Below are 16,946 nucleotides of genomic sequence, written 5' to 3'. Positions count from 1 at the left end.
GGGGTTGTCATTGGCTCCCTTTGTGGCTGAGAGAGTGTTACTTGCCCAAGGTCACCCAATGGGTTTCCATTGCGCATTTGGTTATTCCAGTCCCTGGAGCCGTAGTCCACTTCTCAAAGTACTACGCTACAGTGGCTGTTATTGTGGCACTAAAAATTAGGAAGTTCTCTTCTAATTAATTAGGAAGCCCTCTTTAAATTAGGAAGTCCTCTTTAAATTAATTTGTTAACATAATGCTTTATTCTATAATGTTGTTTGTAATGTGTTTTTATATATTGTTGGCATCGATTTGCTGGAAGCCACCTTGAGTCCCCCCTCAGGGTTTGAGTAGGATGGGTTATAAATTTGGGAAATAAATAATAAATACTACAAATTAAGTAATTGGCTTCATTCAAACTATATGGGGATGTGGTGGTGCAGTGGGTTAAACCGCAGAGCTGCTGAACTTGCTAACCGAAAGGTTGCAGGTTCAAATCTGGGGAGTGGTGTGAACTCCTGCTATTAGCCTCAGCTTCTGCCAACCTAGCAGTTCGAAAACATGCAAATGTGAGTAGATCAATAGGTATCGCTCTGGCGGGAAGGTAACGGTGCTCCATGCAGTCATACTGGCCACATGACCTTGGAGGTGTCTAAGGACAACACTGGCTCTTCGGCTTAGAAATTTTGATGAGCACCACCCCCAGAGTCGGACTCAACTAGACTTATTGTCAAGGGGAAACCAAAACCTCCATACAAACTACTGTGTCTATTTCCACCCCACCCCACACCCCATATCTGCAACAAGGACTATAATAATACTAAATTATTACGGTTTTTGTAAGCACTGAGATGTTTTTATAAAGTATTTTGAATGCTTGTAAGTGTACAATATATTTGTTACAAAAAACCCCACTTCCTACTTCTATATTACGGACATATTATGTTACTCCTTTGTGTTGCGCAGTTTATGTCTATAGAATTTGTACTTTCTAACAAAATATACCTTCTCAATTTTATTGATTTATAATACAGCTTGTTTCCGACCCAAGGCTTTTGATTAATAAAGTCATTTGTTGCAGCAGTTTTTGGTTGTCATGGTTGTGTTGGTGTAGTTTTGATGTTGGGCTGCTTTTAATTCAGCCTTATGGATAAGTTTATCAGATTACCTAGACTTCAATTGATTGATTTTTTTTAACTAACGTGCTTTTCCTTGCATTTCTGTGTTTGCTAGAACAGAAATAAAGTCCTCTGTTTTCTGGCAAGCAAACACATGCAGGTCACTACTGTTTTAACAGGATGATTTTTGTATAAAAAAAATGGCCTCATAACAAGTAGGATTAAGATGGAGGAATATAACCCTCCATCCCTCCTTCACTAGTCTGCCACATTCCAAGCTGTTTGTGGAAAAAGGTGGAGTTTGGAAACATTCGTATTAACATGCAAAGGGATGTTGTAGCACCTCTGAGACTAACTGAGAGAAAGATGTTGGCAGCATATGCATCTGATGAAGTAGACTTAAGTCTGTGAAAGCTTATGCTACCAACTTCTTTCTCTCAGTCTCAAAGGTGCTACATCATCCCTTTGCATACTGATATTTCAGGCTAACAGAGCTATGTCTTTGAATTAGTAGTAGCACTAACACATGAATTGTGGATTGTCAAAGGAATTTTAATTCATAGCATGAAGACATTGATAAAAACCTTTATGATTGCCATTTCATTTATAAAAAATTATCATTTTTTTAAAAAAAAACAGAATCACTAAAATAGCCATTAGTAAATGGAAGCCAGTAAAAAGTTAATAATTGCTGGAAAAATATTTATTTATTTACTATATTTCTACCCCGCTCTATCTCACCCTGAAGGGACTCAGAGCAGCTTACAGTTTTGGCAATTTCAGTGCCACATTGCAAATAAAAATATACAAATACATCACATTAAGCAGTAAAAACAAATAATATATATATATATACAATTAGAACTGTTAAAACATAGCACTAGTCCTGTAGTCGTCATTTGTGTTACTACATTTATGTCGATTCCATACACCCCAAACGCTTGGTTCTATAGCCAGGTCCTGACTTTTTTCCTGAAAACCAGGAGGGAGAGCACCAATCTAATATCACTGGGGGGGGGGGAGTTCCACAGCTAAGGGGTCACCATTGAGAAGACCCTGTCTCTCATCCCCACCAGTTTTGCTTACAAAGGGGGTGGGACCAAGAACAAGGCCTCCCTGGCAGATCTTAATGCTCCAACTACGTTTGGGCAGGTAAGTTGGGTCAGAACCATTTAGGGCAGTGGTTCTCAACCAGAGGGTCCCCAGATGTTTTGCCCTTCAACTCCCAGAAATCCTAACAGCTGGTAAACTGGCCAGGATTTCTGGGAGTTGTAAGCCAAAACACTTGGAGACCCACAGATTGAGAACCACTGGTTTAGGGCTCTAAGGCTAAAGCTTGCACTTTGAATTGTTCTTGGTAGCAAACTGGCAGCCAGTGGAGCGGACATAGCAGGTGTGTCGTATGCTCCCTATACGCTGCCCTTTGGACTACTTGAAGCTTTTGAACAATCTTCAAAGGCAGCCCCATGTAGAGTGCATTGCAGTAGTCTAAGTGAGATGTAACAAGTTTGGTCTACCCTGACCAAGTCCGGCTTCTCAAGATATGGGCGCAACTCACTTAATTGTGAGAAACTCCACTGGCCACCACCAAAACCCAGGGCTCCAGGCTCAGTGAAGAATCCAGAAGAACTCCCAAGCTGCGAACCTGTGACTTCAGGGGGAGTGTAACCCTGTCCAGCACAGGCTGTAACCCTATACCCTGTTCAACCTTTCAACTGACCAGGAGTGCCTCTGTCTTGTCTAGATTTGTCTGAATCTGCTGTATCAGTGGTTCCCCAGTTGTTTTGACCTACAACTCCCAGAAATCCCAGCCAGTTTACCAGCTGTTAGGATTTCTGGGAGTTGAAGGGCAAAACATCTGGGGACCCACAGATTAGGAACCGCTGAAATAAATATTTAGCAAATTCTAAAATTATGTTGAAATTTAAATAAATTCAAGACAACTAATTTTAAATAAATTAATTCAAATTTCTGGAGAGAAAAACTTTCCTTCTCTGCTCAGAAACAATGGCAGCTAGTAGAGGAAAGATAAGCTGGTCCTTCCTTCCTTCCTTCCTTCCTTCTTTCTTTCCTTCCTTCTCCAGCCAGATCAGTCCACTGAATGCAGCCTCTGTTCCTTATGTCAGCTAGGTGACTCATTAAATGGAAGTCTCATTTAACTGTGTTGTTGTTGCTGTTCTTACTTTCACATCAGCTGAAATATCACACATTAATCCAAAAAGCAGAGCAAGCCTCCCATCCAGTATAAACTGAAAACCTGTGAATTGGGTTTCTTCCAGATGCCCAGGAAACAGAATGGCATTCTAATACTTTCTGAGCATCACAAATCTAGCTAGCGGAATTCAAGAAGTAGGGCAAAGTTGACTGCACTATCACATTATGGAATTACAGCCATGTGCAAAAGCTGTCAGAAGGCAGCACATGTTTCTGGTCATTGCCATTATGTGTTTAGCTGCCTCACTAACCACCTGTCCAAGCAAAACGAGTGACCTCGCTTTGGAATTTTAAAATCAAGATATAAATACATGTGCATTTCTATCTGCATCCTATATATAAGGTGGGCGGTATATAACAGAGCTGGGCAATGTTACTTTTTGGGGTTCCAGCCCCCCAAAAACCCCTAGCCAGCATGAAAATTGAGCATACTTTCTGAGGGATTCTGGAAGGACTGTTGTTTTTTTTCTTGTCCCCCCCCCCAAAAAAAACTGAGTAGCCATGTGATGAATCTGTAAATGGGATGCCAATTTTACAAAGAGACTTTACTACTCCATACTTTAGAAATACAGCTTTCAATATTATTAATCCTGTTTTTAGCCAAAAAATGGCATTACCTATGGATATACGGTACTCTTATGCTAAAATTTACAACATCTTAAGAAGGTAATTTAGACTGAAGAAGTTATCATGGGGGAAAGGGGGCTCTACTGAAGTTTTCTTGCCAATCCTTGTTTCCATAATAAGCTATTTTTTTTCAAAATTCAGTTATCACAAGGACAAAAATGAGGTGAAATCTTCTGAACAGGGGCACAGACAGCAAAACAAACACCCTTCCCTATGCTAATATATTCCCAAAGCTAATATATTGGCTGGAGCTACACTTAAAATGTACCTGGTTCTGACTTACATACAAATTCAACTTAAGAACAAGCCTACAGAACCCTACACTGTTCTGACTTACATACAAATTCAGCTTAAGAACATACCTACAGAACCTGTTCATAACTTGGGGACTTCATATACTTTATTACATGCTCCATAGCTGAGTTCCTAAATAGCTTGGTGTCCCACCATGAAATTGCACGTGAAGTTGCAGTCTTCATATATTAAGTGGTATCTATTCATATACGCATAACTTCAAATCTTGCTGAATTGTGAAAATATGTTCATATCCTATCCAGGTAAAACTGTATCATCTGCAATATTATTTATTATAAAATGAGATATCTCATTTGGCTCTATTGCTAAGGCAAAATCTGCAAGTGATGCAGCTTGGAAAAATTACCATTAATATCAGAATGCTCAAGCTAGAACATTTATTAATTTACCGTATTTATATTCCGCCCTTCTCACCCTGCAGGGGACTCAGGGCGGATCACAATGCACATATACATGGCAAACATTCAATGCCATAAACACAAAACATATATAGACAGGGACATAGAGGCTATTTAACTTTCCAGCTTCATGAGGGTGTGCTTTTTGAATTCTGGCCACTGGGGGAGCTGTTGCTTCACCATCCACTTGTGACAGGAGTACTTCCTCATTCTTTTGCATGCTGCTGGAAAGTTTTTAATGGCGTTGTAAATTAGTTAAATTAGCCTCCCCACATAAGCAGTACCTAAATTTCCTACTTGACAGATACAACTGTCTTTCGGGCTGCAAAGGTGGACAAGCTAGACAAATAGCCAGAAGCTCACTTCGACCCAGGCTGGCTTTGATTTTAATGCAGTAGTGGTCAATAGTGATTTTAATGCAGCTGGCTCCCAACCAGTCTCCAGGTTGGCCAGGTGATCCTGGGAATTAATCCAAAAATAATTCTGCATTTCCACAGGCCTCAGAATATATATATATACACACACACACACACACACATACACATACATACACACACACACACACACATACATACATACATACATACAGATCTAGGACTCTATATGTCCTAGGTCTTTATATGTATTGGATACACCAGCTAGAACTCAGAAAGAAACTTCTCCATGATCACAGCAGCTAAACTCCAGAAATCCAGACCTGCCTCTGTTTCAAAACTATTATTCTTTCTGAAGCACTCTACTGACATAATGTCTGTTGCCTATGCATGCAATCAGACAAAATTTTCAGCACATCCAGGCCTTCTGTAAGCATCAGTATGTATTCAGATGTTCTCACAGGGAAAAACTCAACAGAATACCCCAAGACCAGAGCTCCTAGCCCCAAAGGAAGAAAGGCTATATTCATTCTCATACTTGCTTCAATATTTCCGATAATTCTCTTAAAGGAACAGAACACCTCAACTCCTGCTTTCTCTGGGTCTTTCTACAAATAAAATATGTTGGCTGTTGTTTATCACAGCAGGAGATCGATCGATGAAAACAATTGACTTTCTAATTCTAATGGATTCACAGCCAAGAAACCATCAGGTGTGCCTGTCATGCCAATTGGGAAATCCCATCATTGTCACTCTCGTAAAAGGTGAGCAAGCGATGGGAAACGCTATGCTTGACTGCCAAAAGATTAGCCATTTTAAATATTTATAGGGGCTTATCCTTGCTGACGATTGGTTATTAATTCCTCGAATGGAGGCAGGGCTGGGTGAATCCCAAGAGCTTTAGAATGATATCCTCTTGGAATTATCTCGAACCATTAATGGAGAATTGGCATTTTAAATCTTCCTCCGGCTATTTCTGCACTCTTGAGCCCTTCTTCTCCCACCCCCTTTTCTCTTCTCTGGGTCCTGAAAAGAGTCAGCTTCTTAGAGAGAATATGAAGTTTGGAATCTTTTTACTTTTACTAGAAACATGTGGCTAAATCAAGACGAGAGTAGCTGTGCCTCCCCACCCACCCACTCCCACTTTGTGCTTTATATTAAAGATATTTTCTTGGCCTTGGGCTGAAACAGCAGCATAACTCTTTTGTACTATCATCCAAATGTTATTCTGCTATCACTCTCCTTTCTGCTGCAGTATGCTTAAATTCCAGATTTTTTTATTTTATTTTATTTTTGATCTAGCTCCTTTTTTAGGACCCTGGCAAAAACAAAAACAAAACAAAAACAAACCCAGGGAATATATTAGCTGCAAGTGCACTTTTTGCTTGTCCAAGCGTTAGAATACTTACAGTCTCACGACTGTAATAAAAACTTTGATAAGGCTTCAGTTGCCTGTAGCAAATGGGTTTTTACTGTACAATCCAGAAGAGGGAGGGGAAATGAATGTATAATCCAAAGAAGAAACTGGCCAGCAAATCATGCAGATCACATGGGGGAAAAGACTACTCCCTCCATTAATTGTAGGACTGCATGCAATTCTTTATGTTTTTCATGGTCAAAGTTTTCCATACTGCTTATAAACCCATGCTGTCTTTATTTCCATATTGCCTGTAAGTCTATGGTAAATAATAGTAGCAAAGAAATAAAGCTTAGGGCAAACTGAAGGGCTAAGCTCATGAGTGAAAAATCACCAGTAGAAGGAGTTACCTTACTTTAAAAATGACTTTCCGAAAATATAACTTTGCAAGCCCAAGGCAAGTCTAATTACAGTGAAAAGGCAAAGAGATGCTGTTTTAGATCTGTTTTAGACAATGAAGGAGTACAAAATATGAATTATCCAATTAACCAGTGGTCGCAGGCCTGGTGTTGCAGGTCCAGCTCCTCCTTCCAATTTGTATCTGCTGCACATGAGACTGGAAGAGCGAGGAAAAGGAAGAGGCTTTAGGCAAGTGCTCAGTTTGTGCTCTTGTCTTCCAGCAGTTTGTGTGCTTTGTGACTTGAATGAAGAAAACAAAAACTGCCTCAAAAGAAGAAAGCGAAAGAGTGAAATTGGCCTCCATGTATCCACAGGCAGTTTATGTATAAAACTTTACCAACTCTAGTGCTTAGTTGAATTGAAACTTTTCCCTCCTCTGTATATTTTTTTCTTCTGAAATCTTCCAAATATAAGGGAGGATTCCAAGTAGGTTGCAAGACAGATGGGAGAAGCAGTAAGCACAGCATTTGTGAATCAGTTGGAAATTCAGGTGCCAATATTTGCCACTGTGAGATGATTTATATTAGATTTATTATACCCTGCCTTTAACCCTGGATCAAAGACATCTTCCAAAAGTTCAAAAGAAGTTTAAATTAAAATCTCATTTTACAAAAGTTAAAAAAATAAAAGCAAATGTAAATATTTTCAAAAATACTAAATAATAGTGTAATTCTTTATATATATATATATATATATATATATATATATATATATATCTTAATTTTTTTCTTTGATCTCTGTGCGTATTTTGTAGAAATACGTATGTATTTTGTTTTATATATATATATTGGTGTGTAAATTTTATGGAGGTATGTTTTAGTGTTTTAGTGTAGTGTTTTTGCTGTGCTTGTGTATTTTAATCCAAACATATATCCCTCTATGATCCACCTAGAAGGTTAAGATCATCAGGGGTCCCACCTTTTCGCAAGTTTGGTAGGTGGAGACAAGAGACAGGGCCTTCTCGGTGGTGGCCCCTCATCTATGGAACTCCCCCCCCCCCCGCAATGATATTAGATCAGCCCCCTCCCTCCTAACCTTCAGGAAAAAACTAAAAATGTGGCTTTGGGACCAAGCCTTTGGGCAGTAATTTTATACAGTGCAATAAGTGATACGAAGTAATAAAATGAATGCAATGGCCCTGGGTTATGATTGGGATTTTAACTGTTGAGAACGTCCAGAGGCCCTACCCCTCCCCAAGCCCCCAAGCCCTTAAAAAGTAAAAAAAAAAACTTACCAGGCCTGCAGTATACCCTCGGAGCAGCTCTCCCGGCATGTACAAATGACACGTCAGGAGAGCGGGATGGGGGAGCAATTTTCCTCAAACCTCCTCCCCCCATTTCTACACAGTGGGAGAGCTGCTCTGAGGGTATACTGCAGGCCTGGTAAGTTCTTTTTACTTTTCAAAAGGGTCTGGAGGCTTGGGGGGAGGGGTGCATATTCCCACAGTTTACCGTGCTTATTTAGCTGGGTAAACTGTGGGAATTGTGTATGGACTGTAGTCCAGACACTGGAAATAGTGGAAATAGTTGAGGAATAAATCCATTATCAAATTAATTCGCTACAAACCAGGGTTTTCCTGGTTTGTAACGAATTCTAGCAAACCAGGGCTTGTAGCAAATTAATTCGGGACTGTCTAGAATGTTGTCTGGACAGCCTGCCTTTATTGCGGTAGATACCGCAATAAAGTTGCTGTCCGAATGGGCCCTGAGAATTCAAACCTGGTTGTCCTGGAGTCCTAGTCCAACAGTCAAATCATTGCCCCGGACTGACTTTTAAAAAAGAGACATGCAAAATGTCAAATGGAATAGCGATGGGTGGTAGATTTTTGGGTGTTTTTCTGATAAATCAACAAGAATTATTGACTTCCTGTTCTTAAAGAAAGTACATTTTGTATTTCCTGAGGGTAACAAATCTGTTAATTTCTACTACTTCTATATATACGCAGTCGGGAGATGCACCACCCCTAAGAAACCATTTTGCCTCGGTTGCTAGTAAATAGATATGACTATACAGTTAGAAAAGGAGTAGACTTAGCAGTGTAACAGCCCTACACTGTAATCTTATACTTATGTATTCCTATTCTGTTGAATTCAGTGGCAATTGGAAATTCAGTATAGAATTACAGCTTTATTTAGTGAATTGGACTTCATTTGTGTTACTTCTACCACTTTACAAGCAGCTTGTGTATGATGTAGTGCTGATTATATAGATCAGTTATTATTTGGAATGTTTCATATATGAAACATTCCTTGAATTTTACACTCCAGCCCTGGATAGGAGATGCATATATTCTTGAAATAAGAAAAAAAAGAACCGATGTATGTTATTAGCGAAACTCCCTTAGTAATAATGGTTTTATATTCTTGTCATAACCTTGAAGCAGCGCTGTCAATCAAACTTTTCTGTTCTTTTAAAAGGAATCCTGGAAAATGTATTTTGAACCCTATCAGAACAGGTGTTTCCTTTACTTTGTGAATGGTTTAAATGAGAAACTTGCTTTATGTCCGGAGTTCTCAGCTGAAATCACAGGGCCTTCTAACATAGGCACTTCTATGTTTACTCATCTGTGCTAATGCTGACAGCAGATTCCCACAGTTGGCCTGGATTGGACACAGAACAGATGTTGGGGATTATGGGGAAGGCTTCAGAAAGGCTTTGGGCCTGTGTGTTTGCGGAAGTAATTCATTGTGGAGACGCAGGCAGAGTCTAAGGAACCTCCACTGCGAGTTCCTCAAAACAGATTGCAGTAGAGTTCCCTTTAAATACCCCAAACCAAATGTTTTGCTGGTAATGTTCATTAGTAGGGAAACATAAATCAGTGCCATAAAGTGTACTGAAGCTTAGAGCTATCAAATGTCCTCTTCCTTCCTCCTCCTACACCTCCTTCCCTTCCCCAAAACAGAGTGAAATTATTCATTACTTATATTCACAATTATGCCCTACATCCAATGGCTCAATCATTCTTACGGAGCTTTGGTAAAACATAAGCAAATGAATTAGATTGTCTGACACACAACAGATTCTGAAGTTTGACATACTGAAAGGGTATTACTTGCTGAAACATGGCAGCAGTGGAATTCATCCTGTAATAGATGCCTTTAGCCAAGCCTTATTACTTGGGGGAAATGCCCACCCAAAGAAGAGAAATCATGCTCTCCAAGGTAGGCAATTCAATACCCAGAAAACTGTGTTTAACTGTTTTCTACCTAGAAGGAAATAAAGTAATCCTCCAAAAATTATTCATGCAAACAGGTCTGTTAACGTCTTGGTCTCTTCTGTTCATTGCCAGATGCTGAAAACAGTCTATTATACTAAATTTGGTGAATCATTTGATATCAGCAAAGTCTTGAAGATTGACAGAAAGTCTAGTGTCAATTGTAGTCATCGAGAAACAAAACTTATGTTCAAAGAAGTGCCATGAAAGTGTGGAAATGTAGTTTTATTGTAATTACTTCTAATTTAGAATGAGCTTCTGCAGATGTAGTATTGTGAAAATAATTCATCATGGTGTGTACATGCTATAAATTGAATTAATAATTCATAAATCCAAAGAATATGGTTAGGAATGGAGGGTGTAATTTTTTATTATACAACAATAGCTAGGAGCTATTTCATGGCTAAATAGAGTAATGCAGGGATGGACAATACACATCCCTTGTTCATATATCCATTCTTGCAAACCCCAGGTGCCCACAGTGTTGCTGAACTTCCTGTAACAAGAAGTGCAGCATTTCTTTTAAAACAAGTTCTGTGTTCCCCATGAACCTTGTTTTCAAGTAGAATCAAATTCCTGGAAGCTTCTGAATGCACAGTTCATCTTTCAAACAAGGAGCACATGGAGTTCATGCCAGGTCTAAAGGAAAAACATATTTTTGCTGCTATGGGAGGGGATGCCAGTGTTATCTCGCTAAGCCCTGAAATAGTCCATTTGTTGTTGGACTATTGTTTTAGTTGATGGGATATGTTTTATGGTTATTGTATTGTCAAAGGCTTTCATGGCTGGAATCACTAGGTTGTTGTAGGTTTTTCGGACTATATGACCATATTCTAGAAGCATTCTCTCCTGACGTTTCGCCTCCATTTATGGGAAGCATCCTCAGAGGTTGTGAGGTTTATGGTTATGTTTTAAATGGCATTGTCTCTTGCCGGAGCTGTAAGCCGCCTTGAGTCACCCTATGGAGGTGAAAAGGCGGGGTATAAATGAAGCAAATAAATAAATAAATCTGTACTATAATGAAAAGTGTAATGAAGATGATAGAACAATTTATGAAACAGTGTATAAGTACATGTAGAGGTTGGTTTCCTACTAAGCAAAAGGCCCTATCCTTTATAATTTCTGGGACATGAAGAATTAGATCATTCTGATTCTCTTCCTCGCCCATTCTCAAAAACACAGAACCCCAATTTGTAAATACAGTTGGCCCTCCCCATTTGCAGATTTGACTCTTGCAGATTCAATTCTTCTCAGATTTGATTAAAATCTTCTCCCTAGAACATTTTCCACTGGAGGTTGTCCATAGAGTCACTCTGGAAGATGTAGAGAATCCTAGAGAAAACCCATCTAGTTCCTCCAGCTGAAGTTGAGTCATGCGGGAGGACCTAGAGATTCCTATAAAGACATTATCTTGGGTTTTAAAAGTTAGAGGCTTTATTTGTAGTTTTTCCACATTCACAGAAGTCCTGAACCCCCAATCCAAGCAGATTTGTAGGGCTGACTGTATACTCCCCTCTTTCTTATCACTGCCACTGTGTGGACTAGGTGGACAACCTTTGACTTAAACTCTGATAATCCTTTCTCACACAACTTTGGTCTTCTGGTTCACTTCTTGACAAATGCAGAGTACCATTAGATCAATGCTATTGGGAAATGCACCCTCTCACTGCAAATTGATGTGTTTGCCTTTGCTTAAGTTACAAGTTAAAGGTTGGCATCAGGTCTTCATATAGGGATGCAGTGAATCCAGTTGGGTTATAGTAGACTTCCCAAAGTGCTGAATGAATTTGAGGGAAAGGACTGTCACCCCGGAAAGGTCCTTTAAATTATGGAATTAAACCCAGTGGGGATTTGTCACAGCCTTGACATGGAAGTCCTGGAAATTCTTATGCCAGCCAGTAATGCAGAAAATGGGGAAAAGGTCTTGTTGGACCAGTACATTTGTATTATACTCAGGGAGTTTCTGGATTGGGAACTACAGTGAAAAGCTCTTAGAAGACAGAAAATCATCACCGTTCCCCTCCCCTGATCTCTTGTTAGCATAACATACAGACAGGAGAACATTTCGGCATTATTATTCACTCAGTAATCTTAATTTGGCCCATTGGTGCATTGATATAGCATTTTGTATTACTGTACTAGATATCTTCATTGGGAATCCTTTGGCTTCTGTTCAGTATAATTACTCCCTGTGAGCCTTTCATTCAAAGGTGGGTTTCTCTAAAATTTAATTATTTTTCCCCCTGCAGCATAGATGATAAAGCCAGAACTGTTATATAAAACTGGCTACTATGTAATGCTGGGCAACTTGTAAAAACTGCTGCACGGGAAGAGAGCTTTCTACCAATGCTAAAATGATGATAACCAAAGGTGGCATTGAATGCCCCCTTCACGCCATAAATTAGATGCACAGACTGACATAACACATCAGAAGTGTTATTAATTCATGCAACTTTGCCCCACTGTTTCCAACATCCTGTGTTTTCCTGATTTGTGTCCTGCATCTTTCTGCCTATCGCTTCATTGTGGACAATGATATGTTACCTTTTTGAATATGTATTATTACAATTAAAATGATAAAAAAAGTGATTGTAACCCATCGGAGACCCCTGAGATAGCTTTAAAAATGAATTATTTTGCTTCTGCAGTAAGGTTTAGCAAGGCCACTCACAAGTACAAAATTGTGTTCCCTGCAATGAATTATAATATACTCTGTAGCCACACCAATTGTAACTGAACGGTCTGATTACAGTCTTCATGTTCTCCTGTCTGAACAATGATGAACAACAATAATGGGAAGGGGAATTCCATATCTCACTAGATATCCACTCACACAACCCTGGATATCATTTGTACAATAGGTTTTTCTGAATCTTGGTGGAATCAAATACTAACTTTATACATTTTATTGTATTAAACATCAGAATAGTAGAGTAAAGAAAAAACACTAAATTGAAAATACCGTTGAAAGGAAAATAACTACTTCATGTTTATGTTGTGTGATTCTCTCGCTTCCACTTGTAGAAGCAGATTTTTAATTAGTTTAATTTTTCTATTGCATTTCTACTTGCCAGCACCAGTGGAAAATGCCTTCTACATGCAAAGCAGCATCTTTGGATCTACATTTCTATATCAATCCCTGTATCTTTTTGACCTTTTCAGTATTTCACATCTGGTCTCTGATACAAATCTAAGTAAAATAGATAGCATGCACATACATTTTTTTGGAACTACTTCTAAAATATCATTCATTTAACAAACTTTACTGCTCACAAAGAAAAGAATTACAAGATTTCCACAGGCATCCTATACCTTTGCTCTTTTTTAAAGTTTCAGTATGTCTGACCAGGAAGTGAACCATTTGTAAGTTTATCTCCATTGGTTAGAAAAACTGAATTAGGTATATTCTCCTTACTTCCTATTCAGCTTTCTGAAATGTAAACTATGACCCACACCTGCATGGGAAAGAGATCTTTGGGACAACTGAAAGGGCTAGAAAGGGAAATAAAACAAAATCCCTATTGGATTTTGTCTTTCTTTATAATTGTCTAAGCCAAAGAATTAAAAAGAGAAAAGAAAACCTTGAGATATTACTTTATGTCTCTCATGGGTGGGTTTTTATAGCAAGCTTGTTCTTTCCTGTGCGTTAATATATAAAAACAGATGTCCTGACAATGTGCTCATTGGTAACCGAATGAAACTCAAAGCCGTTGAGGAACTTATTAAGAAATGACACATCTTTGTTTTATGTTCAGTAGAGCTCCTTTCTAGCATGCCTGTGGACAACCTTTTTCTATGAAGTTACTTTAGCTTTTCCCTCCGATGATCTCATAAAAAACCCCTCAGTTAAGACCTGAAGAACTGCTGTGTGGTGCACATTATGTGCTTTTACTTTATGTGGATTTTTGAGTGGTCACATTACAAGGATTTTCAGTAATGCAAACTTTCGAGATATTTGACACTGTTTCAAATCCCTGGTTTAAGGGTCTCATATACTGAAACCCCTACTTCCATTATAGAATATGAATTTCCAACTTTAGAGACAGAAGAGGAGAAACATGGGTGGTTAGACTTGAGAATCCAGTAAAAAGAATGATGGAGGGCATCACAATGGGATAGGGCTTTGCATTGAGGTAAAGAGTAGGCTTTGCATCATTCTTAAAAAGATATTAATTCTTCTTCATGATCACACATCTGGATTGTTACCTACCTATATATAACCTGTTGGAAACTTCTAGAGCTAAGCTAAGCTTAGAAAAACATGGTAGGACTACTGCCAAAACTCTTTTCACCTGAGCTCTAGTGGTTTCCAACAGGCTGTTGGAACCTAGATGGCCTAGATGGAACCTAGTTGGCCACTCAAAAACAAAAACCCTACATAATTACAAGTAAGCACCCTGTTCATTCAATTGAGCAAATTATTCATGTCCTATTTTTTAATCTCTTATAATGATTCATAGAAGTTTACATAAAATTAGGACAAACTAATGCAGAATCAAATTAACTTCAATTCAGTTAAATTGGCAATGTTGGCTGGGGAATTCTGGGGGCTGTCATCCCAACAAGTAAGTTTTCAAAGCTTTGGGATGAATATGTGCCATGTGAGACATGCTACCAAAGTTGGGATTTGTATGATTCTTCTAGTGCAGCGTTCCTCAACCCGGGGGTCGGAACCCTTATTATGAGGGGGTGTCAGAGGTGTCGACAAAGACCATCAGAAAACACAGTATTTTCTACTGGTCATTGGGGGTTTGTGTGGGAAGTTTGGCCCAATTCTCGGTGCCCCCGGTGGTGCAGTGGGTTAAACCCCTGTGCCGGCAGGACTGAAGACCAACAGGTCGCAGGTTCGAATCCGGGGAGAGGCGGATGAGCTCCCTCTATTAGCTCCAGCTCCTCATGCGGGGATATGAGAGAAGCCTCCCACAAGGATGATAAAACATCAAAAATCATCTGGCGTCCCCTGGGCAACGTCCTTGCAGACGGCCAATTCTCTCACAACAGGATGCTTCTGCTCCTGACACGACAAAAAAAAAGGCACAATTCTATCCTTGGTGGGGTTCAGAATGCTCTGTGATTGTAGAAAAAATATAAATCCCAGCAACTACAATACCAAATGTCAAGGTCTGTTTTCCCCAAACTCCACCAGTGTTCACATTTGGGCATATAGATTATTTGTGCCAAGTTTGGTCCAGATCCTTCATTGTTTGAGCCCACAGTGCTCTCTGGATGTAGGTAAATTACAACTCCAAAACTCAAGGTCAATGCCCAGCAAACCCTTCCAGTATTTTCTGTTGGTCTTGGAGTTCTGTGTACCAAGTGTGGTTCAATTCCATCATTGGTGGAGTTCAGAAGGTTCTTTGTCGGTGAACTATACATCCCAGCAATTACTTCTCTCAAATGACCAAATCATTCCCATCCAACCCCACCAGTATTCAAATGTGGGCGTATTGGATATTTGTGCCAAATTTAGTCCAGTGAATGAAAATACATCCTGGGTTGTTGTAGGTTAGATAAATAAACCCTTTGTCCTAGTTCCAACAGACCTCACTACCTCTGAGGATGCTTGCCATAGATGCAGGCGAAACGTCAGGAGAAAATGCCTTTAGAACATGGCCATATAGCCCGAAAAAACCTACAACAACCCAGTGATTCCGGCCATGAAAGCCTTTGACAATACAAAATACATCCTGCATATCAGATATTTACATGACGATTTGTAACAGTGGCAAAATGACAGTTATGAAGGAGCAACAGAAATAATGTTACTGTTAGGGATTCACCACAACATGCGGAACTGTGTTAAGGGGTCGCAGCATTAGGAAGGTTGAGAAACACTCTTCTAGTGGGCCCTGACATATTGATAAATCACTTATTTTCAGTTGCTGTAAAAGCTTACCATTACTCCAGCATTCCAGTAATAGTGTGAAAGACTTAGCATCAAAGAATTGACAATGAATTCAAAACCACCTGTCTAGCACTTGTGCTGCTACAACAGCTTTGTTGCTAAATACAGACAAATTGTAAAACAGCTACCAGCAAGACACCCAAAGTAGAGCTGCCGTACCATAAGATGTGTCAGCCATAGAAATCCAAGCTTGCATTTAAAATCTATTCTGATTTTAACAGCTTGCATTCCACCATATGATCAAGACTCATCAGCTGTCAGTTCAATTATTAAACTTAAATCAATACCATATATGTGTTGAAGAAGCCAAAAAACTACTGGGGAAGTTTGGTGGAAAAAGGTATCTATTGATGACAGTGTGTGATGGGCTCATATCTTCTCTAAAGCAATATCAAGCAACTTCTGTAATCAATGAAAGGTTGCTCATAAAATGCTAAAGAGCAATGTTTGGACAATTGAGGTTCATTAACCACGGACAATATCATTAAACAACCCAGAGGTTTGTACCACAGTAACTAATGGTCACAGTATCAAAGTGCCACATACATAAATAATGCTGGGGGTCCTTGCTGTTGGAAGATGGGCAATATATTGTCAGAGATCAATGTGACTGGTGGGGACTGGGAACATCCGAACGCAGAGAAACCCTCTTACCCAAAAGATTGCTGAACTCACTTTAGTCAGGTGGAAAGATAGCAGAAATTATTATTTTCTTATTTCTTTTTCATACTTGTTTACACAATTCCTTGCCTGCAAAATAGGGGTAGGATAATGAAATATGCTAGCTATAGGGTTGATATATTTTTCTTCTGTTCCAGGAGCATGTTAGGTTTAGGGGCCTTGCCTCATATGTCTTTAGAATACATCTTTTTCTTTTTATTTCTCCACCACATAACTGTCTGACATCATAGCTTTCATGCTGGATTGGTGTTTACTGTAGACCTCTCCACAACTTCACAAGAGTAATTTGAAAGTCGGATGTCCTTCT

The 16,946-nt window shown here is 39.2% G+C and overlaps 1 protein-coding gene across 4 annotated transcripts in view; it reads left to right on the top strand.

The window, feature by feature from the left end:
- The window catches only part of ATP8A2 (ATPase phospholipid transporting 8A2), a 438,434-nt gene that overhangs the window by 395,877 nt on the left and 25,611 nt on the right, over positions 1-16,946 (top strand). The gene's annotated exons all lie outside the window — the stretch shown is intronic.

The sequence above is a fragment of the Anolis sagrei genome, chromosome 3 (assembly GCF_037176765.1).
Source record: "Anolis sagrei isolate rAnoSag1 chromosome 3, rAnoSag1.mat, whole genome shotgun sequence".
Classification (NCBI taxonomy): domain Eukaryota; kingdom Metazoa; phylum Chordata; class Lepidosauria; order Squamata; family Dactyloidae; genus Anolis; species Anolis sagrei.
Note: the sequence above shows the minus strand (reverse complement) of the source record. Positions and strands in the feature narration are given on the sequence as shown.